General features: G+C 53.1%; 1 protein-coding gene across 9 annotated transcripts in view; it reads left to right on the top strand.

The window, feature by feature from the left end:
- Positions 1-395: 395 nt before the first annotated feature.
- The window catches only part of IKZF1 (IKAROS family zinc finger 1), a 74,121-nt gene continuing 65,774 nt past the window's right edge, over positions 396-8,742 (top strand). For 8 of the 9 annotated variants that reach the window (XM_081146745.1, XM_081146744.1, XM_081146743.1 and 5 more), the window contains exon 1: positions 396-490. The gene's annotated coding sequence lies outside the window, so the exon portion shown is untranslated. Of the gene's footprint in view, positions 491-4,112; positions 4,173-8,742 lie in introns of those variants that run through there. The other variant, XM_081146738.1, reaches the window with a different exon arrangement.

Raw genomic sequence — 8,742 nt, 5'->3', positions numbered from 1 at the left:
GCGCGCGCGGCAGGCGGAGCCGGGACCCGCGTGCGCACAGCCCCGAAGTTTGCGGGGCGCGGGGCCGCGGGCGCAGGTGGCGAAGCGCCGGCCGGCCGGCGGGGGCGCGGCGCGGAGGGCCAGGGGCGCGGCCCGTGGGCGGCGCTGTGCGCTCAGGGCAGCCGCCCGGCAGGCAGCGGGAAAGCCGGTCGGAGCCGCGGGGGGTGGGGAGCGCGTTGGAGAAATGGGGAACAATGCGAGTGAGCAACTCCAGGAAGTCATTGTGAAAGAAAGCCGGGAAGAGCGCGGGGCCGAGTGAGCCGGGCGCTCTAACAAGTGCCTGCGCGGCCGCGCCTGGGCCCCGCGGAGCGCAGCCGGCCGGCCGGACGCTCGGCCGCCCCCTCGCCGACCCCGGCGAGCCCGGCAGGGCGCCCACGGAGCCCAGCCTCCGAGGTTGCTCTTGGAGCCCGAGGATCAGTCTTGGCCCCCAAAGTGCGACGCACAAATCCACGTGAGTGTTTTCAATTGAATTTCAAAAGGAAAACCTGGGGTAGCTGGTGGATTTGAGAGAGAGAGAGGGAGAGAAAAGACAGGGCGGGAAGATTCCTAACCCTTGGTTTGGGTCCGCGCCGCCTCTCCTCTGTGCCAGGGGCGCAGGTGCCCGCCTGGCCGGGGCGGGACGGCTCTGAGCTCCGAGCCTTCGGCGCTCCTGCTGAGAACTGTCTAGCTCCAGCCACGTCTAAATTGATATATACTTACACAGCGAGATCAGAGGTCAGCCCTTATGAAGTCATTCATAAAGAGCTTTTTTTTTTTTTTTTCTCTTATTTGGGGGGTGAGAGATTTTGCTTTTACTGTACAATAAATGAGACGGAGCCTGAACTTGCTTTCTGCAAAATAGAATTATCCCGGTTTGAAAAGTCAGTAGTACTTTTGCTGACTGCGATTTTGGCTCTAGGGTTAGGAGACGCTGGGTAATCGGGCATCAGGTTACTTGAGACTGCATTTGAAATGCGTTTTAGAAACCTGTCAGGGATTCTCGGTGTTTCCTAAGAAATCTCAGGAAGGTGTGAGGGGTTTTGGGGGTTTTCTTTTTCTAATTTGGAGGCACAGAGTATGGCATCTAGGGAGTAAAAAAATGTCAGAATCTCCTCCGGTCTGATCAGGCCCAGCTTTCAGAGGCAGATGCCAGCCTCTCTCAGGGTGCAGCAGGCCCAGAGTGAGTTCAAGGCAGTGTGCCCACCCAGGGTGGGGGCTTAGTTCCCCACCCTGCTCCCCACCCAGTATCCAGCTCTGAGGTACCTTGTTTTGAACTTGGGGAGACAAACTGCTGTTGAAGAAATATCTCCTTACTGGTCAAATCAACTTCTGTTCAAAGAGAAAGAAACTGTGGAAGTTGAAAATATTTAATATGCATGATATTTAAACGTCAATGGAAATGGAAATGATTTAAGGATTGGTTCACTTTGGTTAATTAGTTGAGAGGAGAGAGAACCCTGCAGGAAAAGGTTGCAGCCTCTTGAATTTGTTTCTTTGTTTCGAGGTGTTTGTTTGATGAGGTTAATGGGACTCACCTTTTACATGGGATTTCGAAAGTAACAATTTAAATATTATTTATATTAAATGTGTCGGAACTGTTTCAGTGACAGATCAGATTATTTGGTTTGTGGCTTAAAATTTAAACAGTAACAAGTATCCACGACAGGAGGATTGCCTGCTTACATCATAAAATATGCAGAACATGTTTTTAAAAAATAACTCGTGTGCACAGATAAAATAATGATGTCACATTTTACAGGCCTGTGCTATTCTGCTTTGATATAATGTATCTGATTTCAAAATCCCTTTTTTACATGAGAAAAAAAAATGTGCTTCCTGTTCTAAAAGTCCACCAGAGCTGACGCCTAATACATGTTATAGAGTGAAAGGGTTGTGTGTTCTTCCCTTTTTGCCTTGTGGGGATAGTGGAAGGCAGGAGTTTTAGAAACTCCATGGCGCTTGTCTGCGTAGTTCGCCAGCGTCTTCATTAAGCTGCTACGTGTTGCAAAGCTACAGAATTTCAGAGCACACTGCCGGCCATAGCCCCTGCTGGGAATGAGCCCGCGCAGTCCGGGAATAAAGGGGGGCGTCACGTTCCACCTGCTGAGCAGTTGGTCCTCAGGCTCCTGAGAGAAGGGAAACTGTGGCTGTCCTTGAAGCCACCCCTTGTTGGAAGATGAAGGTCACTGTGAATTTCCTGGCCCCAGGTCTGAAGCCCACGGGTGCTGGGGGCCGTCGCGTCTTCCTCGCCTGGCTGGAGACTGAGAGCCTGAGGACGTGGGTCTCTGGATTGGGGTTTTTCCCCACCTGACTTGGGTCTGTGTGTTTCACATTTGGCTGATGTGGTAGCAATTTGTCCATGTAAATGACAGACTTGGAGAGAACACCATGCATATGCTGGCTGCTGCAGGACAGGACCCTCCACCCCCACGTACACGTGTGGTATGCACACTTCACGGTTATGTGTGCATCAGTGGATGTAGGAAATACACACACACACACACACAACGTGCACACTTGTGCAGAGAGCACATGGGGGTAGGGTGGGAAATAGTGCTAGCATTTCCTGGCCCCCACCTGAGTAATGCAGCCCCTTCTTGATTTTGGGGTTTTTTTTTTACCTTTTACTAAAACAGGATGGATTTTTAAAATTTATAACGGTCAGTTTGGCACGAATGATGTGAGCAGCTTGGGTGTCTGCCTGTGCTGAAGGCCCGTGGAGTGTGAGTGCGGTCAGCCCAGAATGCGCCGTGATGGCACCGTGTAGGGGCGTTTGGGGTCCTCGTGTCCTCCAGTCTCTGTGATTATGGGTGAGCATCGGCTGTACAGCTCAGTCTAAGGCGGGTTCCTGGCTGCGGGCTCAGCTCAGAGAGCAGACCCCTGAGAACCTCGCTGCCTCCTGCCAGACGCTGCCCCCCCCACCCTGGCCTTGGTCGGCTCCCCATCCGCTGGCCCTGCCTTTGCGTCTGCAGAGCCCCCCCACACACACACACGTGTGAGGTTCCATCTCATGGGCGAAAACGTGAGATGTCACAGCAACAAGTAACCCAGCCTCACAAGCACAGACGCTCTGGTCCCGGCTGCACCCCGAGACAGCAGGCTCTGTCTTGCTGCAAACAGGCGCATGGAAATGTGGGGTGCAGGGTTAGCAGGGCCACGTTTCCGGGTATCAGCGTCCTGCACACTTTCAAAACTCAGACGAGGAGGGAGATAGGAGTGGCGCCTGCAGGGACTCAGGGCAGCTAACAAGACGTGTCTGGTGCTGGTGCTGCGGACTCACCGCGCCCGCCGTTGCTCGGGGAGACCTGCTGCTGCTCTGTGTGGCTTCGTGAACGGCTCCCTGCCGGAGCTCGTCCTCTGCGACAGGTTCACAGCCTCGATTTCCCGCGCTGGGCTTTCCTGGCTGATGGTTCACGTAGTTTTTAGATGTTCGATGGCATCTGACAACTATGAGTAAGATCTTATGGCACATTAAGAGTGAAGCGAAACAGCAAACAGAGGAGCGCTGCAGACATTTCTGAGCGGAGACGTGGCTGGCCCGCCCTGCGCGGTGTGTCCCTGCCCCTGTCCCAGGGCCTGGAGGGAAGCAGCCGAGGCCTGGTCTAGGGCAGCAGCCTCATGGGTTCGTTTTTCTTCATTTCCTCTTGCATTTTACTGTGATAAGTGGGTGGAGGCCATGGGTGCCTTCAGTGGCCCACCCGTTGTAAACTGTTCAACTCCGTGAGAGCCCCGAGTGCCCGGCCTGGGGGCCACTGTCGCCCTGCTGAAGGCCTGGCCCACTTCCTGTCTCCCATGGCATGTCTGTCTTTGGGGACCTTGAGATTCCTGTTGACTAAAAGGCTCCCCGTCCCACCACAACCTGTCGAATCAGACGCCTGAGTAATAATCTCTGAACCCACTCTGGTCGGGGCAGGAAGCTCGGGCTCCCTTCCTGCCACTGTTTTCCTGGCAAAAAACAATCTTCCCTCCGTTTTTGCATATTTGGCAAGTGGGTCCTCCTTCCTCTCCGCCCCAGTGGAGTGTGAAGGCGGCAGTGAGGAGAAGCCTCCAGCGGGACAGCAGGGTCCCTCCAGGTGGCTGAGCAGAGGGGACTCCGTGGTCCAGGGACCCCAGTCGTCCACGTCAGGACTTGTGTGGGAGGCGCGGGCTCACCGGTGAGTGCCCCCCCCCCGTGCTGGGTTGTTTGCTGGGCTCGCCTGGACGAGGTGGCCAGTGGCCGGTGTCCCCTGCACCCAGCGCCTGCCGCACCCTCCGGGCATCTGTCTGGGTGACGGAGAGCCTCAGCCACTAAGATCCAGGGCTGTCTCTGCCTTTAGGTGGTCCCCCCACCGCCGCCTCGCGGCTCCCCTGCGGGCCTCGGGGTAACAAAAGGCTTGCCGTGGGCCCGCACTCGTGGGAAAGCGCGCTCATATTTTCTCACTGGAGGCTGCCATGATCCATTTTTGCTCAGCAATCAGCTCGCTGCTGAAGGAAATCTGATGCTCTTCCTGACATCTTGGCGCCAAAAGTTAGCTCTCCTGGACAGACATGGGTGCAGAGCTTGAAGGGGCAACGGGGGGACAGCAAGGGGGACCCAACGTCACTCCTTAGTCTTGCCCCTTTCTCCTCCTGCCCCCCTCAACCCCCTTCCTTTCACGTGTGGGGTTTTGCGGAGACGATTAAAACAACTAAAAAAGGCATAAAGTATTTTTAAGCAGCCTTATAGATACTGAAATAGATTTTTATGTTTCGTTTCCGAGATCACAGGCTGAGCCCAACACTCTCAAGCATTCTCTGTGAGTTTGGAATTGTTTAATAATGAACAGCACAGTGTGGATTAGAGTCCCCGTCTCAAGCGAGGTGTTCCGCCGTGAATGTGGATTGGCCAATTTGGGGTACATTTTGGGGGGTTCGATCGGATTTTTACTGGCAATTTTGGAGCAAATGAAACAGCATGTATGATCCCTCCCCAGCAGGAATGGGGAAATGTTTAATTTAGGAGAAATGAAAGGGAGGAATCAATTGCCCAGAAGCTTACTTGGCCACATCCTGAAATGTCCTCCACGGCTTCTAATGGAGCCAGAGCCAGCGGCCCCCCCGCCGAGAGCCCCACTTTTAGCCTGAAAAGTGACCACTCTCCCCTCCTCTGGGCTGAGTTCTGTGCAGGGCAGAACATTAAAGTGAGATGCAGAGAGATCCACGGTGGAATCGTGTTGATAAACTGAGTGTCCCACCTCATTAAATTAAAATCATGCCGCTAATTACCCCAGGTTGTTAGAGATAAGGCAGCTAATTACCATTTAGACATGATCTGGCGGGTTCCAGTGCTTTGCTGCCTGTGGTGTGTTCTCCGGCTTCTGCCAGGCGTTATGTATGTTTCTCTGAATTTAAAGAATTTAAGGAATAATTTAGAGCAGACAAGGCTTTTGTAAATATATATATGTAAATGTATATATATTATTTGCTAAGAAAGAAAACTTAAAGTAAAACACTGAAAATAAATTATCTAAACTGTCTAAGCAGGAAAATCCAGCTCCAGCGTTTAAAATGAGTTTTTCTCTCTTTTGCTCCCTGAAGGACGTGGGCATTTTCTGGCAGGTTATAAATAAAGACAGGCCGATGTGTGTAGCCAGCAAATGAGGAAGTTGTAGCTGCTCTGAGGTCCTACGGATGCCACCCCCTCCCCCTGGGTTTGCACGGGGACACTGGAGTCTAAAGGTTGTGGGTTACAAATGGGCTCCAGGCCGTCCTGGTGGGGCCCGGCGCCCGCTGCAGGTCCCATTCGCGTCAGCCTGTTCCCTGTTCCGTGGGGTTGGGCAGCCCCGTCTCCCGATGCTTTGAGGTTTGGGCTGGTGCTGAGCTCTCTTTTACAGAATAAAATGGAATCGAGAACTGTGCTTGCTGATTTGATCCGACTAAAGAACCAATCAGAACATCCAGTGGTGTTTTCTGTAGTTATTTGGTTTCTTGCCCGTAGCAATCCTTGTTGCCAAATAACCGATCAGTGTATCAGCTGACGATACATTGTATCACTTGAGACGCCCTGACTCTTCCCTCGGCCCTCTCAGGCGCGGAGTAATTTGACTGTAGCTAAGGCATTTGGAGTTGGGGTGAATGAGGTGAATTTCAGAGGCCTGAGGCCACTAAAAGACTGAACTAGATTGAGGGAAGCTAATTTTTGGGTCTCCATTCTGCCTCCTGTGAACATAATTTAAAATGTGAACATGGATCATTTCTTCAATAATTTTTAAGAAAAGTTGCTTCATTTTAACTGACTATAGTTGATAGTTTTGTGGGTGTTGTAGAAGAACTGAGCCCAGAACGCAAGTTCTTTAAGGAGGATTTTCCACTAGCCCGGGGACCATGTGGTCTGAACAGTTTGAGGGCGTCAGAGAGTCACGGGAAGGCTGCACCCTCCTCCCTGGAGCTCAGACAAAATACTCTGCCTTGAAGGTTGGCCGGGCAGCCTCTTACTCTGTGAGGAGCAGGAGCAAGAAGGCATCTGGGTGACAGCGACCCTGTGATGTGTCGGCTGCAGAGCACGTTTCTCTCTGTGTTTGTATCTAGATCCCGTCTCACCGCCAGCCCGACGGTAGAGACTTATCGAAACAAAGTGAAAAACAGCTTCCAGTGCCCGAGACCGCGTCCTCAGTGGGCAGCTCGTAACTGCTCCCCCGGTACCGTTAACACGCACTTATCTGTGGATTTATACACAACTGGACATTCCCATCAGGATTTGCATAATTTTACTTCCTTGGGTCTAAATAAAACAGAGCTTTCGCCAAAGACACTTCTGCAAACCCTTCTTTAAACAGAAGTCGAAGGGCCCTGTGGAAACCTCAGGCCTACAGGTGCATTCGGGGGAATGTTACGGGTGCGCAGGCAGCTCTTCCTGCCACATTCAGTTTTCATTTTGAGTTTTAACATGTCCGCGTGAGACGATCTGCTGGTGGGCGGAGATGACTTCACCCTGAGCAAAAAACTTAGCAAATGTGGAGACTTCGTATTGATCTATTTTTTAAATGAAGGGGGAAAAAAACCCTACTTTGAAAATAATAGGAAGGCAGATCGTTCCTGGGCTCCTGCCTCTTTGCTTTATACTAACCAGAGATGGGCAGAGATGGGGTGTGTCTGAGTAAGTCACGATGCGGGGGCAGAGTTTGTACTGTTTTAAGACGCAGGTCTCATTTTGTAGCACTGTTGCCGGCCACGCACGAAGGCTTCTAAAATCGGGAAGGGGGTAGAAGAAAATGAGTCTAAACTTAGATTTTTGCACTTAGGTGATAAAGTGTAAAAAGCCACTTATATTTGAGGAAGCTACTTAGGAAGTGGCTACTGCAAGGGTCAGAGCCAGGAGAAGTCCTGGCCCGGTGCATGTAAATTGTGAGTCTGGTGCCGTGTAAACAGGACCCACTGCGGGTAGTCTGAGAGCTGGGGGCCAGGACGGTCCCCGCCAGGCAGCCTGGTTCCTCCACTGGAGGGGCACATGGGACGGGCTGGACACGGGGGGGGGGGGTGATGCGGGACAGTCCTGCCAGCGGCACCCAGCTCCACGCCTGTCCTAACAGCAGTCAACATGCCTCCAACCCCATTTCCTCTGTCTTTTTAAAATTCTAAGAGTCCTGGCTGGTGTGGCTCAGTAGTTAGGGCATCGGCCCGTGGACCCAAGGGTCACAGGTTTGATTCCCAGTCAAGGGCAGGTACCTGGGTTGCGGGTTCGGTCCTTGGCCTCTATTCGGGCACATGCGGGAGGCAACTGATCGATGTGTCTCTCTCACATCAGTGTTTCTCTCTCTCTCTCTCTCCCTCCCTCCCTTCCTCCCTTCAACTCTCTCTTTTAAAAAAAAATCAGTGGAAAAATATCCTCAGGTAAGGATTACCAACAACAACAAAAATTCTAATACATCATCTCCCATCTCTGTTTCCACACCCCTGTGGTTCTTTCTCTTCTGGATGAAACGCCTCTTGCTAAGAATGTTTGCAAACAGCGCGGCTTGTAGCCGGCTCTGCGGGGTCCCCTGGTCCCCTCGAGCTGTCCACCAGTTCCTGCCTGAGGGGAAAACGTGGGCTCAGGAGCACCCATCTGAGCTGCTCCGCCCTCAAAACGCAGGTCCCCATCGAACAAACCACCAGAGGCCTTTTCTGGGGCTCAGTTAAATGGGGGTGGGTAAAGCCAAACGGGACCCCGCGGCCCTGCCTGGAGCTTGGTTTCGATCTTATTTGACCCACAGTCCCTGTGGGACAGTCGTGAGCACATGCGGATTGGCAGCTCGTTTCTGAGAAATGAAAAGAATCCGAAATGAGATGAGTGAGCGAAGTTTCTCTGGGCTTCCGACCCGTTTTGTCAGGTTGCCAGGAAAACCTCTAAAGTCCCCTGGATGCGACGCGATGACCCGCGGGCTGCCGGGCTTTTCTGGGGACGCCGCCTCTTTGAAGGGACGTGTGAGTCCCGGTGAGGGGAGGGACCGGCGGAGATGAAACCTGCTGGCTGGGAGGTGAAAGCACCTTCCCGGGCTGGGGCCAGGGCCTTTCTCAGGGCTGTGACCTGAGGCATCGGGAACAGGCCACGGGCTCGGCCCCTGCTCCTCCCCCACAAACCCGGCCCCTCCAAACCAGCGTCACTGTGCGCAGCAGGAAGTCACCCCAAATGTGACCGCAGCGAGGAGGAGTCGGCCGTGGACAGTGGCCCCGATAACCGGAATGTAAATATGTTGTAGCAGCTTCGGGGGAGTTTGTGCTGATTGC

Source organism: Miniopterus schreibersii (genome assembly GCF_964146895.1).
Source record: "Miniopterus schreibersii genome assembly, chromosome: 9".
In the NCBI taxonomy this organism is placed as follows: Eukaryota; Metazoa; Chordata; class Mammalia; order Chiroptera; family Miniopteridae; genus Miniopterus; species Miniopterus schreibersii.
This window is presented reverse-complemented; position numbering and strand designations above follow the sequence as displayed.